Source organism: Chiloscyllium plagiosum, unplaced genomic scaffold (genome assembly GCF_037043375.1).
Source record: "Chiloscyllium plagiosum isolate Xiang-an unplaced genomic scaffold, Cpla_swu_hap1 HiC_scaffold_35, whole genome shotgun sequence".
In the NCBI taxonomy this organism is placed as follows: Eukaryota; Metazoa; Chordata; class Chondrichthyes; order Orectolobiformes; family Hemiscylliidae; genus Chiloscyllium; species Chiloscyllium plagiosum.
Genome location: NW_028270173.1, coordinates 59309190 through 59335472, shown reverse-complemented (window position 1 = coordinate 59335472; position 26283 = coordinate 59309190). Strand labels below are relative to the sequence as shown.

The window sequence follows — 26283 nt, the reverse complement described above, 5'->3', positions numbered from 1 at the left end:
AAACAAATAAAAAGTGTATTCTTTCTGATTTGTTCCAATTCTGCACACATATTGCACATAAGATCTTTAAAGTGTTCAGGGTTTCTTTTGTTAAGCATTAGTTGTTGGTTGGCTGTTCATTCGTTCCATTGTTGCCTTGTGATGTATGACAGTCATAACTTAGTACTTGGTGGGACAGAGATCAGATGTAATTCTGTTCATCTTCAGCGAGGAAGCCATTTCCAGAGCAAGCAATTTGAGCCCACTGAATCCAAACAAAGAAAGAAATCAAGCTTTCTCATCTCAAGCACACCAGGACTGCAAAAAGAGGAAGAGGAACACCTATACAAGGTATTCGCCAAAAACGGATATCCTCGCAATTTCATCAACAGATGCCTAAGGGAAAGACAACAGAACAAGGACATGCCGCAACCCAAAGGACTAGCCACACTACCATACATCAAGAACATCTCTGAAATGACAGCCAGACTACTGCGACCACTAGGACTTATAACAGCACACAAACCAACAGCCACCCCCAGACAACAACTCACCAGAACGAAGGACCTGATACCCAGCATGAGCAAAACTAATGTAGTGTACAAAATCCCATGCAAGGACTGCACAAAACACTATATAAGGACAAACAGGAAGACAGCTAACGATCCGCATCCACGAACATCAACTAGCCACGAAACGACACGACCAGCTATCCCTAGTAGCCACACACGCAGACGACAAGCAACATGAATTTGACTGGGACAACACTACCATTATAGGGCAAGCGAAACAAAGAACAGCCAGGGAATTCCTAGAAGCATGGCACTCATCCACAAACTCCATCAACAAACACATAGACCTGGACCCAATATACCGGCCACTACAGCAGACAACCGGAAGCGCAGGGACAGGCCACTATAAATGCCGGAGGAAACACCACAGAAGCGCTTCACAGGAGGCTCCCAAGCACTGAGGATGTCACCTAGACAGGGGACGAAACGTTTACAACAAAAACTTCCAGCTCGGCGAACAGAACCACAGCAACGAGCACCTGAGCTACAAATCTTCTCACAAACTTTCTCATCTCCTGCTGATTGTCCAAATTCCATTTTTAAAAAAAACTCAATCATCACTTTCCTAGCACTTGCAAAACCCCAGACGAACTCTTCAGGTAACCCTTAACAGTAACAAGAGTGATGTTCCCCAAGTGATTTGATACAGATAACTTAGATGAGACCTTTTAAGTTTTAAGTATTCACAGATCAATTATAACATGCAACTTGGTGATTATGCAAAGTATATAATTTGCAAAACTAGAATATTCCACAAGGAAAAGATAGCAAGTTCTTATTTCCATAAAAGAATCCAAAATTCAAACATAACTTGTTCCAGATATAAGATTTTTCAAAGAATGTAAGAATATCCATTAACATCAAAGTAAAATCAATTTGGTCCTCAAGAGTGTGAGACTCATTTGGTTCACAATAAATCTGAAGTGGGTGTGACTGAATTCAATGAATTTCCATGTTATTCCAGTTATGTTGAGATATTTAGGATGAATTTGGCATTATGTAATTAAAAGGTTCTGTGTAAAATGACCAATCAATAATAGATCACCCCGTAATACAATCTCAGATTACATTAAGAGGACAACTATTGTAATGAAGGAGCCTGCTCAAGTTATAAAAAATAATTTCGAATTTATTCTTTGAAATTAACATTAGGGATCAATTGCATTGGTCAATCTGTTTAATGAAAGTACCACACCCAGCAGGGCAATAAGACTTGGTGCCTGATGTTATTTTAAAAATCTGATTGTGGCTTTATTTCCTCAAAGTTAGCGTTCTTGCTTCAGTGTTCATTTCACGGCACAAATCCCCATGATATTGTTCTTTAGGTGCGTGTAATCTTTTTGGGTTTTGCAAATGAACTTTGTTTAAAAATGCAACCTACTGTTAGTTTCACTGAAAAGTAAATTTCTAAGTGAATTTTCCTGCGTCAATCTCCTATATTTTGAACCTTGTTCTTTCACAGTTTCTCTGGGGAAGGTTGTTGCTGTGATAATTGGCATGGATCTAATGTATTTAATGAAAAACCTGGCCTCTGGCTCTGATGGTTGCTCAGTTCCTCCTTCCGTCGGTGAAATCAGGTCTCCCTCATTAGATGGCTGCTGCAGGGAAGTAGCTTCTCAAGTTGCATGCAGATTACTGCAGTTGAGAAAACAGACCTGGTTGTTCACTTTCACTGTGTACCATTAAGGTGACAACTTCTCGACACATGTCTTCAATTACCAAGTCTTTCTGTGAGGTAAAATTGCCACAGTCCCAAATGATCAGAGGGTTGCTCTCTCATTAGAGAGAGAGAGACAACTGATGGTGATTAATCTGTGGGTCACCATACATCAGGCAAGTGGTGATGTTGAGAAAAGAGTCCAGATATGGCTTGGCTGGTGGTGAGAAGGGCTCTGCCTGTGAGATCCTTTATACACACCCGGACTCTCAGCCGCACCGCACGCTGCCCTCGAAACGGCTGCGGGAGGGGAGGAGACTGTCACACACCTCCTTCTGGAATGTGCCTATGCAGAAGAAGTCTGGAGAGGAATGCAGTGGTGTTTGTCGAGGTTCGTCCTGAGCAGCGCCGTGACGCGGGACTCCGTGCTCTACGGCCTGTTCCCCGGGACGCACACCGAGACGAACATCAACTGTGCCTGGAGGATCATCAACTCGGTGAAGGACGCTCTCTGGGCGGTCCGAAACCTGTTGATCTTCCAGCTGAAGGAGTTGACCCCGACTGAGTGTTGCAGACTGGCACATTCCAAGGTCCAGGACTATGTGTTGAGAGACGCGCTGAAGTTTGGGGCAGCTGCTGCCAAGGCGCAGTGGGGAAAGACCACCGTGTAACATCTGCCTGCCTAAAGAAGAACAGGGGGCCCACGCAGTATGGGGACTCCACTGTCCCCCCCCAGCTAAATATGTGGATAGTAATCGTACAGACCGGTATATATGAATGATTACTCTATCTCTGTATGCAAAGAAATGGAATGTTTACGTACGTATGGCATGACCAATTGTAAAGATCATCAAAATATTTTATGAATAAGAACTGAACCAATACTGCTAAAGTCAGCCTCCATCACAAACCAGTTATCCGGCTAATTTAGTGAACCGACCCCTAATAACCCAGATTGGGCAGCTCAGTTGGCTGAATGGTCGATTTGTAATGCAGAGTGACACCAACAGCACAGGTTCAATCCTCCTGTACCAGCTGAGATTATCATGAAGGTTCTACCCTCTCAATCTCACCCTCACCTGAGGCATGGTGACTCTCAGGTGAAACAACCACGCTTTCCAGGTCGTGGCGACATAGCAGGCCGCATGCCGGCTCTTGAGCACGGGGCTCGCCCGCTCCTGTGTGCTTTCTTTACTTATTTTCACTCATTTTTCTTTTTATTGGGACCATTTGCAGCAGGTTAATGACGGTATCGGATTGGCAGTGAGAGCAGTCTGTGTGCAGAATGGCAGCAGCCTCCCAGCAGTCACAGAGGGTGGATATGGCTTCTGCTGGTGATTGGTGGATGGGGCGTCCTTCCATCATTCAGGGCTGATGGTGGCAGCAGCGGCAAAGCTCCTGCTGCAATTGGAGGCAGCAATGGCAGAAGTCTTTTCAAGATGGTGGTGTCAGCAAGGGAGGTGGCCAGAGCAGAACTCTTGGAGAGGCAGCAGAGCCAGGGACTCCCTATTATCGGTGAGGCAGCAGTTGACCCGGGACCTCCTGGTTGTGGGACAAGTTTGGGTTTAGCTCAGACCTGGCATCAGCAGTATCCATGAAGTGGCACCTAAAGAGTGTGACTCCTAGGTGGCCGAGGAGGCACATGTATCGTTGGTGAGTGAACTTAGGGCTCAGAAAGAAGACACATTCTCTTTCAGTTATTTGTTTTATTTCTTAAATTAATCAAAATGACACCAGACTGTGGTGACAGTTGAAAATGTTCACTGTACTTTACTGTATTATTCACCGTAAAATGCAAGTGACAAAAAGTCATTCAATTGAATTCACACGTCAACTTTCTGTCCAATGAGAGAGCAACCCAATGGAACAATGGCGGTTTTACCTATTGGTGAGTATATAGAATATGTGCCCTCTGGTCAGCCCTCCAGCTCAGTTCTGGCAGTGATATAGCAGCTTGATCAAAGCCCCATTTGTTTTCCAACGTTCCCGACTACTGTCCACAGTAGTACCTTTAGGTATTTGAAAAGTAGTCTGAATGTGATGTCACTAAATTAGACAGCACTCCCTGTCTTCAGTAGGTGTTTCTCCACTCTCACATTGCCTAAACATAATAAAAGCAAAATATTGCAGATGCTGGAAATCTGAAACAAACACAGAGAATGCTGGAAAGATTCAGCAGGTCTGACAGCATCTGTGGAGACAGAAGCAGAGTTAACATTTCAAGTCCAGTATGACTCATCATCGGAATCCTTCTTCAGTTCTGAAGTCATACCAAATTCAACACAATTCTGTTTCTCTCTCCACAGACACTGCCAGACCTCCTGAGTTTCTCCAGCATTTTCAGTGTTTGTTGGTTAAAACACAACTATGCTAGATCCAAGTGATTCTTTAATGATCTTTTCAGCAATTTTCACTGCCACCTGACCATTTCCAGTTGACTGGGGATGTATTGAGACGATGGGTGGTGCTAAATTTTCCAAACATTCATGAAGTGTCTGAATTCTTAATAGAGTCATAGTGAATTGATGTCATTCTCATTGACCGCAGTGTCAGGAAAGTCACGATGACTGAATTCTACAATCAGACATTCTATAATCCGGTGTCTGAATAGTAGTCAATTGTGACAAGACAACCAGTTCCAGTCAGAGTGAAGAGGGTTATTCTGAGCTTCATTCATGGGCTGTCTGGAATATCCTGAGTCATGAGCAGCTCTCCAGCTTGGGTCATAGAGAGAGAAAGCATGGAAACAGGCCCTTCGGTTCAACTTGTCCACACCAACCAGATATCCTAAATTAATCTAGTCCCATTTGTTAGTATTTGGCCCACATTCCTCTAAATCCTTCCTATTCATATACCCATCCAGATATCTGTTGTCGTTGTACCAGCCTCCACCAGTTTCTCTGGAAGCTCATTCCATACCTGCACCACACTGTGTGAAAAGGTTGGCCCTTAACTCCCTTTTAAATTTTTCCCCTCTCACTCTAAATCTATGCCCTCCAGTTTTGGAATCCCCCACCTCAGGGAAAATACATTGTCTGTTTACCCTATCCATTCTCCTCATGATTTTATAAATCTCTATAAGATCACCCTCAGCCTTCAATGCTCCAGAGAAAACAGCCCCACGTTGTTCAGCCTCTCCCTTTCGCTCAAATCCTCCAACACTGGTAAATCGTTTCTGAACCCTTTCAAGTTTAACAACATTTCCAAATGAGGGAGACCAGAATTGCACACAATATTCCAAAAATGGCCTAACCAATGTCCTGTGCAGCCACAACATGACCTCAAACCTCTTAAACTCAACGCTCTTGTCAATAAAGGAAAGCATATCAAACACCTTCTTCACTATCCTATCTACCTGCGACTCCACTTTCAAGGAACTATGAACCTGCACTCCAAGGTCTCTTTGCTCAGCAATACGCCCCAGGACCTTACCATTAAGTGTATGTCATACCCCGATTTGTCTTTCCAAAATGCAACACATCACATTTATCTATACTAAATTCCATCTGCCACTTCTCAGCCCATTGGCCCATCTGATCAAGATCCTGTTGTACTCGGCGTTAACCTTGTTCACTGTCTACACCTCCAATTTTGACGTAATCTGCAAACTTACTAACTACACCTCCTATGTTCACATCCAAGTCATTTATATAAATAACGAAAAGCAGTGGACCCACCATCAATCCTTTTGGTATACCACTGGTCACAGGCCTCCAGTCTGAAAAGCAACACTCCATCACCACCCTATGCCTTCTACATTTGAGCCAATTCTGTATCCAAATGGCTAGCTGCATTCCATGCGATATAACCTTGCTAACCAGTCTACCAAGAAGAATCTTGTTGAACACCTTCCTGAAGTCCATATAGATCACATCCCCAGCTCTGCCCTCATCAATCTTCATTGTTACTTCTTCAAAACCCTCAATCAATTTAGTGAGACATAATTTCCCATACACAAAACCAAATGTTGACTATCCCTAATCAGTCCTTGCCCTTCCAAATACAAGTAAATGCTGTCCCTCAGGATTCCCTCCAACAACTTGCCCACCACTGATGTCAGGCTCACCGGTCTACAGTTCCCTGGCTTTTCCTTACCACCTTTCTTGAAAAATGGTACCATGTTAGCCAACCTCTAGTCTTCCGGCACTTCACTTGTAACTATTGATGATACAATTATCTCAGCAAGGGGCCCAGCAATCACGTCTCTAGCTTCCCACAGAGTACTAGAGTACCTTATTTAGTTTAATGTTCATTACAAGCACAGCAGTGGCCAAAGTGGTCATTCATCTCATTTTTTTAATGTTTGGCTATCGCAGCACTTCTCTTACTTTCTCAGACTAGACTCCATTCCTTGATGGTTTGTGTCGGATGTGTTTCAGCATCTCTTTTTAACTCAGTATGGATAATGACCCTGCTCCCTTTGCACAGGATGTCATCTTGGATAATCTTTCAATCTGCGAGTACAATACTCTCTTACATAGTAAGTTTTGAGAAGATTTGTAGCTCAGGTTGAGATTCTGGATGTAAGTTTGCTTAATCTGCTGGAAGGATCATTTTCAGAAGTTTCATCGCTATACTAGGTAACATCATCAGTGAGCCTCCAGTGAAGCACTGGGGTTAGTGACCCACTTTCTATTTAAGTGTTGAGGTTTCCTTGGGTTGGTGATGCCATGTTCTGTGGTGATGTCAGTTCCTGTGCTGATGTCATTTCCTGTTCTTTTTCTCAGGGGCTGGTAAATGGGGTCAAGTTGATATGTTTGTTGATAGAGTTCCAGTTGGAATGCCAATCTTCAAGGAATTCTCATGTGTGTCTCTGTCGGGCTTGTCCTAGACCATTGGCTTGTTCTAGAATTCCTAGAAGCATGGCATTCCAACCGGAATTCTATCAATAAACATATCGACTTGGACCCCATGTACCACCCTTTGAGAGGAAGAACAGGAAATTACATTACCACAGGAAATGGCATCACCAACCCAAGGAAACCTAAACATATAAATAGAAAACAGGTCACTAACACCAGTGCTTCACCGGAGGTTCACTGATGCTGTTACCTAATAGGGCCATGAAATATCTGAAAATGAACCTTCCAACTCAGCAAGCTTACATCCAGAACTCTCTTACGTAACAGAGGTGTCCTTGGTGGTTTCAGTCCATGCTTTCATCACAATGTCCTGCAACATGTATCGAGTCTCATTATGTAGTTTTCTTAATCTGTCAGTAAGATGCTTGGCCCAAATCTTCCATTCAGAGTAGGAAACTCTAAGTCCAATGCTGATCATTCATAAAACAAATCAGTTAACCAGATATCACTTTCTGGCCAAGCTTTCAATGCAGAGTCAAAAGACCTCCCATACTGCACAAATCCACACAGACAGCAATGAGGGGAATCAGTGCCCGAATCCACGCAGACAGCAGTGAAGGGAACCAGTGCAGGAATCCACAGAGACAGCAGTGAGGGGAATCAGTGCAGGAATCCACACAGACAGCAGTGAGGGGAATCAGTGCAGGAATCCACACAGACAGCAGTGAGGGGAATCAGTGCAGGAATCCACACAGACAGCAGTGAGGGGAATCAGTGCAGGAATCCACAGAGACAGCAGTGAAGGGAATCAGTGCAGGAATCCACAGAGACAGTAGTGAAGGGAATCAGTGCAGGAATCCACACAGACAGCAGTGAGGGGAATCAGTGCAGGAATCCACACAAACAGCAGTGAAGGGAATCAGTGCAGGAATCCACACAGACAGCAGTGAGGGGAATCAGTGCAGGAATCCACACAGACAGCAGTGAGGGGAATCAGTGCAGGAATCCACACAGACAGCAGTGAAGGGAATCAGTGCAGGAATCCACACAGAGAGCAGTGAAGGGAATCAGTGCAGGAATCCACACAGACAGCAGTGAGGGGAATCAGTGCAGGAATCCACACAGACAGCAGTGAGGGGAATCAGCGCAGAAATCCATAGTGTCCAGTTTTTGATTTTTGCAATAGAGGGAGTGCAACCAAGGTTCACCTGACCTTTTTCCCAGGATGGTAAGATGTTTGAAGACAGATCACGCAAACTGGGCCTGCATTTTACACAGCTGCAAATAATGAAAGCTGCAAATAATTGAAACTTACAAAATACTTAAAGGGATAGAAAAGGCAGCTGCAGATATGAAGTTTCCCCTTGTTGAGTTGAGAACCAGTTTAACAATAAGGAGGGTGTTATTTAGGACTGAGATAAGGAAGAACATTTTTTTAGCCAAAAGACTGTGAATTCTCTACCATAAATGGCTGTGGAAGCTCAGTCTTCAAGTTTGATTAGAGAGTGAAAGAGTTCTGATTACAAACAGCGTACTAAATGGTATGGGCAATATGAGTAAGAAGGATTGAAGTGTTTGATCAGCTGTGATCATATAACAGACTGAATAGCCTACTCGTGTTTCAATGTTCCCAGCAGGACTTCTCCCCACTGGGAGTGCACTGAGTAAAGAGGAGATACATGTGCAATGCCTCGTCAAATACATCACTCCTGAATGGTTTCATCCCTATGTGAATGTTGCCCCACGTGGCTGAAGACATTAAAAAATGCTTTACTGCAAACATCGCAGTAAAGGGTCATTCCCCTGCATGGATCCTCTGATGGAGCAGGAGGTTTGATGACCTGGAGAATGATTTGTCACACATATTGCACATGAATGGTTTCTCTTCTGTGTGAATGTATTGGTGTGTACGGAGGATTGATGACTGTGAAAATGATTTTGCGCACACTTCACATCTGAATGGTTTCTCCCCCGTGTGAATGCGTTGGTGTACACGGAGGATCGATGATTGCGAAAAGGATTTGTCACACACCTGACACGCGAAGGGTTTCTCCCCTGTGTGAATCCTCTGATGTAGCAGGCGTTTCGAAGAATCTGAGAATGATTTCTCACATACCTCACACTTGAATGGTTTCTCTCCAGTGTGAATGCGTTGGTGTGTGCGAAGATGCTCTAACTGTGAAAATGATTTGTCACACACCTCACATCTAAATGGTTTCTCCCCTGTGTGAATGCGTTGGTGTTTGCGAAGGTTTGATGAATTCAAGAAAGATTTATTGCACACCTCACACATGAATGGTTTCTCCCCTGTGTGAATGCGTTGGTGTACTCGGAGGCTCGATGATGTTGAGAACGATTTATCACACACCTCACACGCAAATGGCTTGTCCCCTGTGTGAATTGTCTGATGGAGCAAGAGTCGTGAAGAATCGGGAAATGATTTATCACAGACCTCACATGTGAATGGTTTCTCCCCTGTATGTATGCGTCGATGTGCTCGGAGATCCGATGACTGTGAGAATGATTTTTTGCAAACCTCACATGTGAAAGGTTTCTCCCCTGTATGAATGCGTTGGTGTCTGCGCAGTTTTGATGACTCTGAGAATGATCTGTCACACAAATCGCACATGAACGGTTTCTCCCCAGTGTGAATGCGTCGATGATTCACCAGGCCCGATGATTGTGCAAAGGCCCTGTTGCAAACTTCACATTTGTATGGTCTCTCCCCAGTGTGAATGCGTCGGTGATTCACAAGTGTTGATGATCTTGTGAAGTCTTGGTTACACACTTCACACTTGAACACTTTCTCCTCCATGTAGCTGCCTTTGTATTAACACGAGCAACAGACGCACCTTGTATATCAGAAGATCTGATGACCCTATGAAGTAATCCTCAAACATGAATAGCCTCTCCTCTGCAGGAACGACTCAGTGGCTCATGAAGCTCAATGAATGATTGAAGCTCTCACCACACTTGGAGCCACTCACACTTCTTCCCAACCTCACCCTGACCGATCACCCACAGCTGAACCTTCAGAAAGGTTGGTTCTGATGGAAGGCTCCACACCACTGACCAGTTTCAGATCTGATGAGGTGTTAATGCTTTCCTGATCTGACCGATTTCCAGACAATTATTTAACAGCCCAACCTTCTCTATGTTGAGCAATGCTGTGAAGGTACTGGATGCCTTCCCACAGTTGTGCAGTTGTTTCTTGGATGGTGTCAGGATTTATCTATGGTGTCTATCCTGTCCATATTCTCTGGTGTAGTACAGTGCATTCCTTCTGTAAAACAGGAAAAGGAAAAATGAGTTCCTCCAACTATGCTGAAGGGTCTGACTCCTAATTTAGACCTCGTTCCAAAGTGAGTGGCAGTCTGCTATTCCCGTTTGTGGGAGAGGATCAGATGCAGATGCTTTTTTTTTTCTCACTTGACTAAAGACACAACCTCTGTTTCTAGCAGGAACATCCTGGTGACTAGGAGCAGACAATGCTGCTACTTTTCTTTGTCTAGACCCCAATCTTCTCAGGCACTCAGAGGGGAATGGAAATGACAATTGAACGGAGAGTAAAATTGACTCTCAACTCACTGAATATTCTGATGTGAAAGATCAATGTTACTCTGAGAGTATTTTTTGTCCACTAAACACAAGAAGAAATGCTAAATCAATTGAGATTTTGAAGTTACTCCTCCAAAATCATTTGAAGAAAATACACTGATCAGGAAGTGCTAGAAATTGAGGAAAACATTGCTTCAGTTTAACTGACTGAAGGGTTCTAGTTTATCCTGGAAATTTAGATCGACAGCACACACTCACAGTACACATTCGAAATTTAGCTATCAGCCACAGCACTGGGCAAAACTATCAAATCCAAGCTCAGGCTTTTGGGAAACTCTTTACCTTCAGGTAAACTCTTTAAAGAATGCATAAAAATATCTTCAGGTATTATGCAGAATATTCTTCAAATAATTCTATTAATTTAACAATTCACCTGTGTTTTTCATCTCAAAAACATACTCTAAGGGTAAAACTAATTTTCACCAGCAGGTTATGAACTCCAGTGAATTCACAGCCCATTTTACATTCCATCCACCTGTTCTTTCTATTTCAATCAATAAATACATTTCCATTTATTGTAGCCAAATTGTCTAAACAATCCAGAGACTCAGAGTTCAAATCCGACCACAGAAAATCTCATTCATCGAATTACAGTGAGAAAAAGGCTGTTTGTGCAAATTGGTCAATGCTTCTCAAGATCAGTCATCACCAATCAACAAAACTCAAGATAACTGCAATAGAGTGGTGGGTGGTCTCAGAAGGATTTGAAAAGACAGGAAACATCCAATTTCTAACACACAGAGGGAACTGACTATTCATAGTCCACGGGAATAATAACCAGCTCCCAACACACACACACAATTCAACAATATGAAATCAGGAAGAATTTTCACCTCCCAAATAATGACATTTCACTTTCTCATATTCAGGAATGAGCCAACAACAAAACTCAGCCTGGAAATCAGAGGGAAATGCTTCCAATAAACACACTCAATATCTAACACACAGCTCCAGTCACACAGTTCAGCACAAAGCACCGAGTAAACAGCTCTCTCAGCTGGATCTTCTCACACAGCATAAGGGACATTTCCACCCCTGACTGCCCACAGGATAGTCAGACTGCCTGAAGATTGGTGTGGATATTATGGGATACAATTTGTATAAAAGCTGCTCCTTCACTCACCATCTCCTCACTTGATTTTCAGTCCCTATAGGAAGTGAACCAGCTCTGGAAGAGGAAGAGGAGACAATGTGCAGAGTGGGTGGGCTCTCTGATTGACGTCTCTCACAGTCAATCCAAAACTGGAGATTTAAATGTGACATTGTCGTATCTGAATAAAACCTCACTTAGTGCTGTCTCGATTTCCCTGGTAAATGTTGGACAGAGATTAGTGTGGGAATAGTATTCTTCATCCTCAGAGGCTTTCAAACTGACCTCATCAGTGTGGGAAGTGAATCGTCAGGTGTGTTTGACAGCAGGTCAAAAGAGGAAGAGCCACAGAACCTAAGTGCAGTAGATCTGGACATCCACAGAAGAGAGGTATACATGAGGAAGCAGTATGGACGCCCGGACTCTCAGCCGCACTGCACGCTGCCCTCGAAGCGGCTGCGGGGGGGACGAGACTGTCACACACCTCCTTCTGGAATGTGCCTATGCAGAGGAAGTCTGGAGAGGAATGCAGTGGTGTTTGTCGAGGTTCGTCCCGAGCAGCGCCGTGACGCGGGACTCTGTGCTCTACTGCCTGTTCCCCGGGACGCACACCGAGACGAACATCAACTGTGCCTGGAGGATCATCAACTCTCTGGGTCGTCCGGAACCTGCTGATCTTCCAGCTGAAGGAGTTGACCCCGACTGAGTGTTGCAGACTGGCACATTCCAAGGTCCAGGACTACGTGTTGAGGGATGCGCTGTAGCTTGGGGCAGCTGCCACCAAGGCGCAGTGGGGAAAGACCACCGTGTAATGTCTGCCTGCCTAACGTAGAACAGGGGGCCCATGCAGTCATTTGGGCTCTGCTGACGCCTCAGCTAATTATATGGGCATATGATTGAAAAATGTACAGACCTGTATAAAAATGATAAATTCTGATCTCTGTATGTACATGTTTACATATGACCAACTGTACAGACCATCAAATTATTTTATGAATAAAGTATATTTTTGAAATAAAAAGAAGTCCTGAAACAAAAGGAACTGGCATTTAACATCCAACTTGGTGTCATCTTGAACTTAAATGTTACCTGTTTCCCTTCACAGATGCTGCCTGATCTGCTCAGGATTTCCAGAGTTTTAAAAAATGTTATTCTACTTTTCAAGCACAGAAACAGACCATTTGGCCAAACTGCTTTTGGCCTAACTTCTTATGCCTCATGTGAGCTTTCTTCCTCTTTTTTTATCTCACCCTCTCAGCATAACCTCTTACTTTCTCTCATGGACTTACTCAGGTTCACATCAATTGCATTGAAACTATTTCCTCAACATTCCCGGTAGAAGAACATTCTACATTTTCATCATTCCCTTGGTGGGGAAATTTCTCTTAAATTTCTCATTGGATTTATTCGTCATCATTGTAAACTGACGGACTTGTTCCACACAAGAGAGGGCACCTTCTCTGCATTTACCCTCAACATTCTTCATTTTAATATTGTCACTAGACTAGTAATTGGAGATTGAAACTAATGGTTTGGCGAGTTCAAATACTACCACAAATTAATTATGTAACGCTTCAACATTTTCTTTTCTGAGGAAATGAGTGCTGGTTTATTCAGTCTTTCCTGATAGTTTCAATCTCATCCTGTTTTTACAATTTCTTTAAACATCCAGGGAGTCCAGAACTCGAGGGCATAGGTTCAGGGTGAGAGGGGAAAGATATAAAAGGGACCCAACGGGCAACCTTTTCACACAGAGGGTGGTGCGTGTATGGAATGAGCTACCAGAGGAAGTGGTGGAGGCTTGTACCATTACACCATTTAAAAGGCATTTGGATGGGTATATGAATAGGAAGGGATTAGAGAGATATGGGCCAAGTGCTTTTTCCAATATGGAGATCAGAACTGTGCCCAGTTCTCAGAGTGTGGTCTAAGTAAGGTGCTGTACAAGTTCAACCATAACTTCTTTGCTTTTCAATCTATTCTTTGAAAAATGGACCCGGTGTGATTACTTGACATTTTTCACATATTTGTATAACTGAGAAGGATGAGTTTATCAGATTGTATTACAGATAAGCTCAGTGATGAAAAGCGTTAATTTGTATGTACTATTAGAAAATGAAGAAATTCTTTAAATTGGCAAATCTTCAAGTGTTAATACTTTAAGAAAAAAAACACAGGATGAACTGAGTTGGAAAATGGGCACAACTGGGTTTCAGCAGATTGAGAGTTGGTAGTAAATGGAAGCTAAGATTTGATACTGACTAACAAGAAGAATGATGTGATGATCAGCCTTTAGTCACCCATTTAGCTAAGGTTGTTACATGGATGCCAGGAAAACCCTTAATAGTACAACACTTGCTGGGAGGGGTTTGGGAGTGGGGGAGGCTTGTGTAGGTCATTGCCAGTGAACAGGCTATTGTCAGAGATGGGAAGGTTGTTATAGGAATCCAGGATAGAGATCAGGAAGACAATCCAATATGAGGGATAAAGGTAATTGCCTAAGTAGTGAGTATTCTTTGTGAGAAAGCTGTTCTCGCTTATCTCTCCATTGTACTGAGACAAAGAGTCAGAGAAGTGTTCATCAAGCAGCAGTGAAGAGTGCAGCTGCAGCAGTTGAGGTGGACTGAAAGCTTTGTCAGGTAATGTAAACTGAAAGAAGAGTTGAAGTATATAGCTGCAAATGTTTGTATGTATTTTCAATTAAATTGACGAAGCTAAAATCTCCAAGGTATTTTGAGTGAAGAGACCAAATTCAGAGAACAAAGAGAGATCCTCAGGTTAATGGCAAAATGGTAATGTCATTGAGAGAGTAACCCAGAACACCAAATTTTCCAGGGACATGCCAGTAAGCATACATGGACCCTCCAAGTAGCTGCACAGCCACACAGCTCAGAGTGAACATTGGTCTATGAGGAGCAAACTCCAGGACCAGTACCCAAGATGGAGTAGGATGCTTCAGCTGCAGCTTGTCCATTCCGTTCATTCATTTTTCTTATTCATTCAATTTCTTTTGTCTTTTTTGTCATCCTCTTCTTGGCCTCAGGACCTTTTTAGAATTGATTAATGATAGACTTCCATTTGGGAAACTCCTAAAATGACAACATTTCTGATCTGAGGAATTGGCCAAAAAACAAAGGGCAAAAATAACAGTGTGAAAATAACATAATCTGAATAATACCCATTAATATTTCTCTATGAAATGTGTAAGAGCATGTGTACCCTCCACAAATCCCAGGATTGTGGTGCACTCCTTCCAGCCATGCTCTGTACCTGGAGACCAAACCAATCAGGGATTCAGCCTCTGAGCCCACAGCTTGAACCCCTCACCTTGCTGCTGAAATTACCAGCGTCAAAAGGACATATTGACCATAAAACCCCATCAACAAATTGTTGGTTTTTATTGAGCCACTAACATGGGGATGTAATTTATCTAGTGGGACAACAATAGATGTTGGACACTATGTCTCTATAAAAGCTGTGTCCACAACTTCTACATCACAGCAGGTTTCAAATATTAACTCTGTCCTCATAGAAATATTCCTGTGATTGGAATCCCTACAGTGTGGAAACAGGCCCTCTGGACCAACAAGTCCCTCCAAAGAAGACCCATTCCCCTACATTTACCCCTGACGCAGGCAGTTAACCTACACATCCCTGAACACTATGAGCAATTTAACATGGCTTAATTCACCTGACCTGCACATCTTGAACTGTGGGAAGAAACCCACGCAGACACAGGGAGAACGTACAAACTCCACATCGACAGTCGCCCGGGGTTGGAATCGAACCCGGGTCCCCAGCACTGTTAAGTAGCTGTGCGAACCAATGAACTACCATGCCGCTACTATTAATGGTAATGTTAAATTAGTCTTAAATGTTTTATATTGAACTATTACTATCTCGAATAGAAGAACAGATGTCAACATTTATCAGATCTGTTCCAAATTTGTGAAACCCAAATCTCCAAAAATATCTCGGACATTGCAACAAAAACTCACATTTGGTGAGAGAATGTTGGAAAGATTTTCTCTGGAAGTGCCTTCCTGTGTTTGACGGAGGGAGGGACAGACCATCTACTCAAACGTGACTGAATTGCAGCCCCAAGGCCAGCAAGCTCACTCTTCACTGAGGTTGTTTAAAAAGCTCCACAAAGACTCAGCTCAATTCATCCAAACCGCTCACAACCCCGCTCCGAACTACATTACCCGTACTGCATGTCGGCCGCGCGCCTGCGTAGTGAGGGGCAACGTTATGGAACCAGTGTGAGCTCGCGATGCTTGACGGGAGTTGTAGTTCAAACCAGTGCGTAGGGCCCCAGCATTCGGCAGTTCGAATCTGAGAGTGCGCGCTCGCGATCGTCTGTCACGTGGTCGGTGCTGGAATTGGAGGTGCGCCCCTGTAAATCTCAAACGTCTCCAGCTCAGTGCAGTCTGCGCTGATGAAGGGCTCATGCGCGAAACGTCGACACTCCTGCTCCTGGGGTCCTGCCTGACTGGCTGTGCTTTTTCAGCACCGCACTCTTCGACTCTGAGCTGCATCATCTGCAGTCCTCGCTTTCTCCATCCCTCTTCTCCAGTCCAGAGCAGACTGCCCTCATAATTTAATCTTTTAGACCAAGGAACATTCTGGTGAATCTACTTTGCGCTCCCTCGAAGGCAATATATCTTTCCCGAGGTGCGAAGCCCAGAATTAAACACAGTTCTCTAGATAGCGCTCTTGAGAAACAGAACACAACGACATAGTTGGCTGTAGAGTAGAGAAGTTGTGGTTTATATTTTCTCTTCAGGATGGTGCTGGGATAATGAGCAGTTTTGACAGAGGAAAGCAGTGCTTGATGGATAAAGCAGATGCACACCACAGAGGCGCAAATCTTCATGGCTTGGTCTTGTGAGGCAGGGAGATTGATCAGGAAGAAGTGAATAAAGGTACTTTTCGGACGGAGTGTAAAAGAGAGTGATTAAACCAGACTGTTGCCAACAGAAGCACTCTGAATGGAGGACCGAAGGACAGAGAGTGTGAAATTAAAAAAAAACACTGCGTAACTCGTCTGGGGAAGAAGGGCTTCCAGGAATGGAAAATGATTAGTCCATGGACCAACGTGATCACTGGATCTCTGTAACCATCGGTGGGTTTGTATGATGGAAACAAGCTCCATCCTGTGCCACTAAAGTTCGTTATCGTTTCTGACCAACGGAATTGGGAGCCAGGCTAAAGCGCAGGGATTTTAAAGAAACATCTGTGTACATTTCTGATTTCCCCTGACGTGAGCATGTGTTAGTAATGTAAATCAGCTCTCAGAAGTGTGTATGGGATATAATCGGATCCTACTTTAGTTGGGATATGAATTATATATAGACAGTCTCTCTTCAGGTGATGGGTATTTGACTAATACCATGGGTAATGTTTGTGCTAGGCGAAAGTGAGGACTGCAGATGCTGGAGATTAGAGTCGAGAGTGTGGTGTTGGAAAAGCACGGCAGGTCAGGCAGCAACCGAGGAGCAGGAAAATCGACGTTTCGGGCAAAAGCCCTGATGAAGTGCTTTTGCCTGAAACGTCGATTTTCCTGCTCCTCGGATGCTGCCTGACCTGCCGTGCTTTTCCAGCACCACACTCTCGACTCTAATGTTTATACAGTCCTGTCTGGGAGGACCACTATCCTGAGTATGGAGACGGAGTGGGGGTGAATCTGTACAGATCTGGGTTCCCTCAGCCCGTCATAGCTCAATATAATAACGGTGTGGTATATTCATCTTACACTCTTCCGAGATTCATTCATTCCAAGGAAAGACCTTGAATAACTTTCAAATGATTTATTATTTCAATTGATTTAGTGTTTAATGTCAGCTGAATATTGTATTGTTTTTCTGTTTTATCAATCTTCTGCCATTCATAGTAAATTCACTTCGCTTAAACTAAACCACCTGATTTGTCTGCATGGTGTGTTCCTATTCACTGAAACACTCAGGATCCTACAGTAAAAAAAACTGCCTTTTAAATGTTGTTAACGTACCCGCCTCAACCATTTCCAATGGCAGCTCATTCCATATGCGTACCACCCTCTGTGTAAAAACGTTGCCCCTCAGTTCCCTTTTATTCTTTACCTTGTCCTTGATTCCCAACCCTGGGAAAAAGACTGAGTGCATTCACCCTCTCTATACCTCTCATGATCTTACACCCTTCTGTAAGATCTCCCTCAATCTTCTATGATCTAAAGGTAAAAGTCCTAGCTTGTCCAACCACTCCCTATAACTCAGACCCTTGAGTCCTGGCAACATCCTTGTAAATTTACTCTGCACTCTTTCCAGTTTAATAACATTCTTCCTATAGCAAGATGACCAAAACTGAACACAATATTCCAAATGCGGCCTCACAAACCTCCTGTACAACTTCAATCTAACTTCCCAACTTCTATACTCAGTGCCCTGACTGGTGAAGGCCAGTGTGCCAAAAGCCTTCTTTACTGCCCTCTCTAACTGTCACTCCACGTTTAGAGAACACTGCACGTGAACTCCAAGGTCCCTCTGTTCCACTACACTTCTTAAGGTGCTACCATTCACCATGAAACCCCTACTTGATTTGACTTTCCAAAATGGAAGACCTCACGCTTATCTATATTAAACACCATTTGCCATTTCTTGGCCCACTTCCCCAGGTGATCAAAGTCCTGCTGAATTTACTGATAACCTTCCTCACTGTCCACAATACCACCTATTTTAGTGTCATCTGCACACTTACTAATCATGCCTTGGACATCTTCGTTTCAATCCTTTATATAAATAACAAACAGTAATGGGCCCAGCATTGCCTGAGGCACTCCACTAGTCACAAGCCTGCGGTCTGACAAGCACCTTCCACTGTTACCCTCTTCTTCCTGCCATCAAGCTAATTGTGTATCCAATTTACTAGCTCCCCTGGATTCCATGCGATCTAACCTTCCAGAGGAGCCGACCATGTGGAATCTCTACTGCCCTGCCCTCGTCAACCTTCCTGGTCACTTCATCAAATTTGTGAAGCATGATCTCCCAGGCACAAAGCAATGCTGACTACTCCTAATCAAACCCTGTCTTTCCAAATGCATGTATATCTTATCTCAGAATTTTCTTAAGTAGCTTACCTACCACAGACATTAGGCTTACTGGTCTTTAGTTCCTAGGTTTTTCTTTGCAACTCTTCTTGAATAAAGACACAAGATATGCTACCCTTCAGTCTTCCGGGACCTCACCCATGGATAATGATGATGCAAAAATACAGCCAGGGCCCCCGCAATTTCTTCTCTAGCCCCTTGTGGGGTTCTTGGATGTAGCTGGTCAGGAACAGAAGATTTATCCACCTTCATAAATTCTAATATGTCCAACACCTCCTCTACTGTGATGTGGACTGTCCCCAAGATATCACCACTAACTTCCCCAAGTTCCCAAGTCTTCATGTCTTTCTCTACAGTAAACACAGAAGAGTAACTGAGGATGTCATCCACCTCCTGCGGTTCCATGCATACACGTCCACTTTGGTCCTACTGGTGTTCTATTCTCTCTCTAGTTATTCTTTTTCCTTTAATATACTTAAAGAACCTCTTTGGATTCACCCTAACCTTCTCAGCCAAGGCTATCTCATGCCCCCTTTTCACCCTCCTGATTTCTTTTTTCAGTAAACTCCTGTATCCCTTATTCACCTCCAGGGATTCCTTGATCCCAGCTGCCTGTACCTGAAGCATGCCTCCTTTTTTCTCATCAAAGCCGCAATATCTCTTGTCATCCAGGGTTCCCTATTCCTTGCCCTTCACCCTCACAGGAACATATAGACCTTGAATTCTAGCTATCACACTTTTTAAATGCCTCCCACTTGCTGGAGGTCTCTTTGCCTGCAAACAAACTATTGCAATCAACCCCTGCAAGCTGTTGTCTAATTCCATCAAAGTTCACCTTGTCCCAATTTAGAACATGAACCTATGGACAAGTTTTATCCCTCGTCATAACTATTTTAAAATTAATAGAACTGTGGTCACTGATCCCAAAGTGCTCCCCCACTGTCACTTCAGTCACCTGTCCTGCTCTACTTCCCAAGAGTAGGTCAAGATTTGCCCCTTTCCGAGTAGGATCCTCTATATCCTACTTGAGGAAATTTTCCTGAACGCACTTACAAAGTCAACCCCATCTAAGCGCTTAATACTCTGGCAATCCCAGTCTATGTTAGGAAAATTAAAATCCCCTACTATGACAACCCTATTGCTCCTGCAAGTCTCCCCAATCTCCCTTCATTTTTGTTCCTCTAATTCCCATTGACTATTTGGGGGTCTATAGTACAATCCCAGTAACATCACCATCCCCTTCTTATTTCTGAGTTCCACCTACAAAACCTCACTGGATGATCCTTCACTTATTTCATCTCTGATTACTGCTGTAATAACCGCCTTAATCAAAAATGCAACACCCCCTCCCCTCTTCCCACCACGTCTGTCCCACCTAAAGCAACTTATACCCTGGCACATGAAGCTGCCAGTCCTGTCCCTCCCTTAGTCATGTTTCTGTAATAGCTATAATATTCCAATCCCACGTACCTATCCACACTCTGAGTTCATCAGCCTTACCTATCAGCCCTCTTGCATTGAAATAGATGCAATCTTATCCAACTGTCATTTCTCGCTCCCGAGATTTGGACTTTTTTGACTGGAGCATAGGAGGTTGAAGGGTGACCTTATTGAGATTTATAAAATCATGAGGGGCATAGTTAAGGCGAATAGCGAGGGTCTTTTCCCGAGGATGGGAGAGTTCAAAATTAGGGAGTATATTTTTAAGGTGAGTGGAAAAAGATTTAAGGAGGACATGAGGACCAATATATTTACACATGTGGTGCATGCTAAATGCCTTTTTAACCATCCTGTCTACCTGTGATGCAACTTTCAAAGAACGATATACCTGAACCTCTAGGTCTCAATGTTTGTCAACAATATCCAGGGCCCTATCATTAAACTGTATAAGTCCTGCCCTTGTTTGTTTTACCAAAATGCAACACCTCACATTTATCCAAATTAAACTCCATCTGCTACTCTTCAGTCCATTGACACAATTGATCAAGAAATCTTTATAATCTTAGATAACCTTCTTCACTGTCATTTATACCACCAACTTTGGTGTCATCTGCAAACGTACTTATCATGCCTGTTGTATTCTCATCTGAATTGTTTATATAAATGACAAACAAAAGTGGACCCAGAACTGATCCCTGTGGAACACCACTAGTCACAAGCCTCCAATCCTAAAACAGCCATGTACCACCACCGTCTGTCTCCTACCATCAAGCTAATTTTGTTACCAGTGGTAAGCTCACCCTGAATCCTATGTGATTTAAATTTATTAATTAGTCTATTATGCAGAACCTTATTTCTTTTGGAGTTCCACATTGTCCTCCTCAACAGTATACATTTCTTCCAAATTTAGTGTCATCTGCAAACTTGAAAATTGCCTGCAGCATTCCAAGATTCAGATCATTAATACGTATCAGGAAAACTAATACTGACCCCAAAGGAACTCCACTGCAAACCTTCCTCCAGTCCAAAAGGTATCCATTGACCATTAATTTGTTTCCTATCATTTAGACAATTTTGAATCCAAATTGCATTTTGTCCTTTTTATACCATGATCTACAACGTTTCTTACAAGTCTGGTATGTGTCACTGTGTCAAATGCCTTCTGAAAGTCCACATATATCATGTCAACAGTGATAGCCTTATTGAGCCTTATTGTTACCTCTTCAAAAATCTCCAACAAGTTAGTTAAGCACCATTTCCCCTTTAAAAATATAGGCTGACTCTTCCTAACTAATCCAACAGCATGACTCAGGCTCATAGTGAATTGAGAGCCTGTTTTATATGCCACCCAACTGTCTATTCCATTGTCCTTATGGTGCTTGGGAAGATTGGGGCCTGTGTTGAGGACAGAAAATAGCCACATTGTCTCAATCCTGGGCACTAATTCGGTGTCCCTACTGGAATAAGAGCATATGAGACTGTCAACTGAAAAAAAGGAAACAACAAAACCAGAAATTGCTTGAAAAACTCAGACAAATTTCAGAACTTCTGAAGGATCGCTGGACCCAAAACATTAACTCTGCTTTCTGTCCATAAATGCTACCAAACCTGCTGAGACTTTCAAGCAATTTCTGTTTTTGCTTCTGACTTCCTGCTGTTCTGCGGGAGGTTGTCTTGAGGAAAAAGAAAGGACTTGTATCTGATTTCCCCAACATTGGGAACAGCAGACTCACTGTGGAACAGTTTCTAACTGTCGGCCCCTTCAGCAAAGAAGGAGAGGGAGTTGGAGGAAATCATGTTTCCTTTTCCTGTTTTACAGAAGGATTGCACTGTACCACACCAGAGAATACAGAGAGGATAGACACTGCAGACAGACTTTGACTATCACCCAAGGAACAACTGCACAACCAGAAGACATCCAGTCTCTTCATAGCATTGCTCAACACAAAGAAGGTTGGTCAATGAAACCATCATCTGGAAATCAGTCAAGTCGGGGAACTTTGATATATCATCAGATCTGAAACCGGTCAGTGGTGTGGAGCCTTTAATCAGAACCAACATTCCTGAAGGTTCAGCTGTGGGTGATCGGTCAGGGTGAGGCTGGGAAGAAGTGTGAGTGGCTCCAAAGGGGGTGATAACTTCAATCATTCATCGAGCCTCATCAAACACAGACTTATTCCTGTAGGGGAGAGGCTGTACTAATGTATTTGTGGAGGGCTTTGGACACATCCGAGATTCATCTGCTCTATGACTATTAACACAAAGGTAGCTTCATGAAAGAGAGACAGTACAAGTTTGAGGTTTGTGATCAAACCTTTGAACAGTCATCAACGCTAGTGAACCACCGACGCATTCATACTGGGGAGAAGCCATTCAAATGTGAGGTGTGTAACAAGGGTTTTGCACAGTCATCATGCCTGGTGAAACATCGGCGTATTCACACATGGGACAAACCCTTCACTTGTCAGGTGTGCGACAAATCATTCTTACAGTCAACAACACTCCTGTTCCACCAGAGTATTCACACAGGAGCAAAACAATTCACATGTGAAGTTTGCAACAGATCATTCGCGGAGCCCTCAAACCTCCGGCAACATTAACGTGTTCACACTGGGGAGAAGTTGTTCAAATGTGAGGTATGTAACCAGGTCTTCGCTCAATCAGCGGGCCTGGTGATGCATTGGCGTATTCACACAGGGGAGTGACCATTCACATGTGACGTATGTGGCAAATCATTCTTGTGGTTATCGACCCTCCGCACTCACCAGTACATTCATACGAGAGAGAAACCGTTCACATGTAAAATGTGTGACAAATCATTCTTGATATCATCGGACCACCTGTTCCATCAGAGGATTCACACAGGGGAGAAACTGTTCAAGTGCGTGGCAAAATTTTCTCCTAGTCATCGGACCTTCTCATGCACCAACGTATCCATACAGGAGAAAAATCATTCAAATGCAAGAAGTGTGACAAATCATTCTCAAGGTTATCCTATCTTCTCATGCACCAACACATTCACACAGGGGAGAAACTGTTCAGGTGTGAGGTGTGTGAAAAATCCTTCTCACAGTCATCAGGTCTCTGCAGTCACCAACACATTCACACAGAAGAAACGATTCAGCTGTGAGGTGTGTAACAAAGTTTTCTTGCAGTCTGCATCTTGCCCAGTCCACTAATTTGCTCATGCAGGAGAAAAGTCCAGTCACTGTTTGTTCTGTAAGCAAGCCTTCACACAGTTGTTGAACTTCCTGGTCCATTAGTGAACCCACATGATGACCACCCAGCCAAGTTCTTGCCCAATCTATTCCCAGAGTGTGAACCTGTACCCAGTCTCACTGTGCAGGGTGTTCAGTGGGACTGGGACACAGAACAAGAAGCAGCTTTCACTCCCATCAAACTAGTGATGACATCACCAGTGCTGAGGGATTATGATGTAACAATGGAGTCACCCTACAGTGTGATGTCAGTGAAACAGGACTTGGAGTAACCCCCAGGCAGTGAGGACAACCTGCTGTGTTTGTATCCAGAACATTAACACAAACTGAACAACACTGTATGCAAATTGAGAAAGAGAGTGTGGATATTGACTTTGTTTGTGAGCACCTCATCCAATACCTGTTCAGGAGAGAGGAAGTGATAATAGAGTCTGACTACAAGAAAATTGGAAGAACCTGTCTGAAACTACTTTCATCTACTTTAAAATACAGAGTAAATTTACAGAGACATTGTTTGGAAATGAACTAAAGGCAAGGAAAGCAGATGTATATCATTGGCATGCTGCTAAGAGGTGCAACTCCTGTTACAATCAATTTTGTATGTCAGCACCAATTCTTTTCCTCATTTCATTCCTCCATTGTTCAGAGCAACTTTTATATTTAACCAGGAAGATTTTAAGGTCAAACTTATAAGTCGCTGATTGCATTTGGATTAGTGTTAAAAACAAGTCAGCCATGTTTCTGTAGTCAACTAATTATAGCTACTTTATTAGAAATAAAATTTACTCAACCAAAATGCCAACTAAAAAAGGTTTAGACTATATAAATTTACATTCCTAATCTCCAAGAATTAACAATGAGGCAAATCTGCGTAATGGTCATACACCTTGTCAACAAATTTAGTCAAGGAGATCCCACAAATTTATTAGCAAAAACTTCAGACATTAGTGGCATTGCAATTTGTCAAAATTCATTAAAACTTTACAATGATTCCAGTTCTCAACTTTTCACAATCTGGCCTTGAAACTCCTGAAAAACCTTTCTATCATGGATGATGTCAACTGTACCCATATCCTGGTACTTCACTCTCCTTTCCTGGGATCCTTTTCCCCTGGATTCTGGAAACTGTACCCTAGCATCTACTCACAACCACAGATTCAGTCTTCACAGACTGCTAGCTTCACCAAGCCAGTGTTACTCGGGTTTGCAAGGTCTCATATTGCTCAGCACCTAATAGGCTTCTTTCACTCCACCCTCTGCTGTATTGAAGTAAAAGGTAAAGTTAAAATCACCATAGTCCTACCCGACCAGTGAGCTGAAGTATTAAATGCTCAGCAGTTTCTTTCAAGCCAACAACTAATCATAGGACATTTCCAGAGTCGTAAATGCAACACTTAGCTCCACCTGCAGGCTCTAGAACTTCTCCCAAGTCTAGCCTGAGGAAGGTAAGGGAAGTGCTCTTCTGGCCAATTGTGAGCAATGAGATGAAGGACATGTTGCTATTCATGACATGATTAACCAGATAGTCCACGTATGAAGCTTGGAGTAGATCTCTTTGCTCTCACTAGAAGTGATTGTCTCGTCACTGCTGTTCAGATAACTGGGAGTTAGAGTAGCTAATGGCAATGACTATCTGCGAAGTTGTAGTATGTCTGAAAGATAAACAGCGTTAGGGGGAGATTTGGGCATAAGATGGGTTAACCTGTAAATCCACATGAAGTTCCAGCTGGGATTAGAATGATGTACAGATTAGAATGATAAGAATGATCCTATAAATCATTTAAGATTGATTTTCATTTATTATTCAGGAAAGTAGTCAGGTTAAAATGAAAGTTAGTTAAGCAGCATCAGTCTGCACAGGTACTGATGCAGCAGACAGACAAGAGTTTCTGTGAAAGTGTAATGTGGCTGAACCAGCATTAATCCTGAGGCATCATTTGGAAGTGGAATGTGAGGATGTGCCTCAGTAAAAACAAAGCAATGGGGTTTAATCAAGGATGGTAATGAAACAAAGGCTTCAGAGAGGTGATAAGATGGCACCTGAGAAGATACAGAGTGGTGAGACCAAGGATAATAGGTGCCGTGCCACTTTAGGAATGGGAAAAGCAAGATATTTGTCTAAAACAGACCATTTCAGACTTCTAGTAATGTGTTGTTTACGTGACTTATTCTGTATAAATATCTAATGAATCCTGGTTGAGTTAGAGTGCTACCTCAGAATCCTTTCAGGTCGACCCTCCCAACATTGGCACAATAAACAATAATTAGTCTGTACTTCTAGACTCCTGAGGTTTTTAAAAAAATAATCTAACACAACAGCAGTAATTTCTTTCTTTGCCAATGATGCAAATACAGATAGCAATGTAAGCTGTGGGGAGGACACAGACTATAAAGAGATAGGGTCAAGTCAAGTGAGTGGACAACAAGATGCCGGATAGAGTATAACATTAAGAAATGTGAAGGTATTCACTTCGGTCATGAAAAGTTAAATAGAATATTTTTTATAAGGTAGAAACTTGTTAGTTTTAATGTTCAAAGAGGCTTGGCTGTGCTTACATGAGGGATACAACGAGTTAGTGTGCAGGTAGAACAAGTAATTAGGAAGGTAAATAACATGTTTTCCTTTCTTGCAAAGGGATTGGCGAACAGGATTAAAGAAATCCTGCTCCAACTGTACATGGTTTTTTGCTGAGATCCTGTCTGGACGACTCTGTGCAGTTTTGATCTCCATGTTTAAGAAGGGATGTACATTGGAGGTGGTACAGCAAAGTTTTATTTTATTGGTCCCTGGAATAAGGGACTGTCCTTGACAAGAGACTGAGT

The 26283-nt window shown here is 43.0% G+C and overlaps 2 pseudogenes across 2 annotated transcripts in view; one reads left to right on the top strand and one right to left on the bottom strand.

Annotated features, from left to right (window-relative positions):
• LOC122541632 (uncharacterized) overlaps positions 1 to 11773 on the bottom strand; it is a 28841-nt pseudogene extending 17068 nt beyond the window's left edge. The window contains exons 1-2 of the transcript XR_015752931.1: positions 11752 to 11773; positions 8785 to 10293 (exon numbers count right to left, since the gene is read on the bottom strand). The product of XR_015752931.1 is annotated as an uncharacterized LOC122541632 (transcript). The remainder of the gene's footprint in view (positions 1 to 8784; positions 10294 to 11751) is intronic.
• A 4413-nt stretch (positions 11774 to 16186) lies between these two features.
• Positions 16187 to 23590, top strand: LOC148141007 (uncharacterized; annotated as a pseudogene). Its single transcript, XR_015752923.1, has 2 exons — positions 16187 to 16843; positions 22062 to 23590. The product of XR_015752923.1 is annotated as an uncharacterized LOC148141007 (transcript).
• The last annotated feature ends 2693 nt before the right edge of the window (positions 23591 to 26283 follow it).